The sequence below is a fragment of the Beta vulgaris genome, chromosome 1, assembly GCF_026745355.1.
Source record: "Beta vulgaris subsp. vulgaris cultivar EL10 chromosome 1, EL10.2, whole genome shotgun sequence".
NCBI lineage: Eukaryota > Viridiplantae > Streptophyta > Magnoliopsida > Caryophyllales > Amaranthaceae > Beta > Beta vulgaris.
In genome coordinates, this window is record NC_079202.1 from 24,540,498 (window position 1) to 24,542,518 (window position 2,021).

The following is a 2,021-nucleotide window of genomic DNA, read 5'->3' on the forward strand; positions in this document are numbered from 1 at the left end:
ACTAATATGTAATGAAAAATATAGTGATTTTAAAATATAAGCATGATCTGAACTGATCTGATATGAACTGATCTGATCTGAACTTATTTTTTCTGATCTGATCTGATCTGATCTGATCTGATTAGATCTGAAATAAGCAAAAATAAGGTGAACTGAACATAGCCTTAATAACGGTAGAATTGAAATTCGATCTAGGTCGTGGAATGGGCCGAATCAGTCTCATGAGGAGAAATGAAAGTTATCTCATGGAATTGTAAGGGGTTAGACCTCGAGGACTCCCCTACAATTCCCATATCTTTGCTAGTTAGTCAGAAAATTTCCCCTTAAGTTTTGTTTCATATGGAAATAAAAGTGGTTCATAGTCTAAGAGAAAAGATGGTTGTAAATTTAGGCTATCCAAATCTGACTTCTACTAATGCGGAGGAAGTGTGGGAGGCAGAGGTATGATAAAACTATATCAGATATAGGCAGCATAACCTATATCATGGGCAATTTTGTCATTTCAAATAACTTAGTAAAATGGAATGCAAAAGCAAGGGAATGGGGTATTCCCCTCATTCCATAAGTTAGTTCAATCTCTCTCCTCAACATAACTCCTCAACCTCACTCCTCAACCTCAGTCATCATCCCACCCACCGGAGACCCACACCAGAACCGGAAGGTTTGAAGCCGGAATTCGCCGGAAAATTCGCCGGAAAGAGGCGTAACTGTGTTTTTTCGTGAATTGAAGGTATGTTTAATTACTTGAAAATTGTGTGGTGTACATCAAGAAATTTCTTGGGTTTTTTAAATTTCGTGGGTTTAATTCATGAAAATTGCATGTTAAAGTTCTAAACATGTCTTAATTTCGTGTATTATAAGTAGCAAATTTCATGTTTTTTCCATTCGTGGGTTTGTTTTATGGTGGTGTTAGAGCAAATTGAGTGGGTTTTATGCTCTGGAATTTGATACGAGTTATTTGATGGTGATTTTTGTTCTGAAATTTGACTTTTTACTTCTTGAAATTGCTTATTTTCCGGTAATTTATATTACTTTGTATTACAGAACTTTTAGCAGTTCACCTAAAAACATTACAAAACGTTATAGAACATTATTGGGTCTTTACTTTTAAGTTTATGAGTTACATTTTAATTCTAACAATTTTTGTTCATAATTGTAGCCGATAGTTTAATGCAAGTCAGGGGTGGTGGAGGAAGATTTCACAGCGAAATGGATAGATAACAATGACATGTTCGTTGTATTTTTGCGCGTCGGATTGCTTTCTTTTGTAACGATCTAATGCAAGTGTAATTTTAAGTACCTCACTTAACATTCTAATGGTTGTATGGATAATGTTAAGTACTTTGTATGATTATGGTTTTATGAATATGTGAACTTATCATTTTGTATTTAAAATGAAGCATCATATTGTGTTTATCATTTCCGCTATATTGTCAACAACATATCTAATGGTGTCAAAATTGCAACATATTTTGTTTCTTCCATTGTTATGTTCTGTCGAAATTGATATAATAATAGAGAGAAATAGTGTTATAATTGCAATGTATTGTGTTTCTGCGTTGCCATCTATTGTCAAATATGATAGATATGGTGTTAAAATTGCAACATATTTTGTTTCTCCATTGTTATGTATTGTTGAAATTGATATAATAATAGAGAGAAATAGTGTTATAATTGCAATGTATTGTGTTTATGCGTTGCATATATTGTCAAATATGATAGATATGGTGTTCATGTGAACATTTTCCACGCATGCCTTTTTTTTCTTAATAAACCACATCGTAAATTACTTACATATGTGACATTAAAATAGTGTTATTAGTAGTCAATCCCTCAGATTGAAAAATGAAATGCATAAATTTTTTTATCATTAACGTTCAATATAATATTGGTTTTGGGTAATTTATTGTTAAAAGGTTTATTCTAGATATATGATTTTATTGGATGATAAGTCAAATAAATTAAGATTATACACTAATAGATTGAAATGGTGTTATAATTGCAACGTATTGTGTTTCTGC

The 2,021-nt window shown here is 31.9% G+C and overlaps 1 long non-coding RNA gene across 1 annotated transcript; it reads left to right on the plus strand.

Annotated features, from left to right (window-relative positions):
* The first annotated feature begins 648 nt into the window (after positions 1–648).
* Positions 649–1,477, plus strand: LOC125491776 (uncharacterized). Its single transcript, XR_007268435.2, has 2 exons — positions 649–730; positions 1,160–1,477. It is a non-coding gene; the product is annotated as an uncharacterized LOC125491776 (long non-coding RNA).
* The last annotated feature ends 544 nt before the right edge of the window (positions 1,478–2,021 follow it).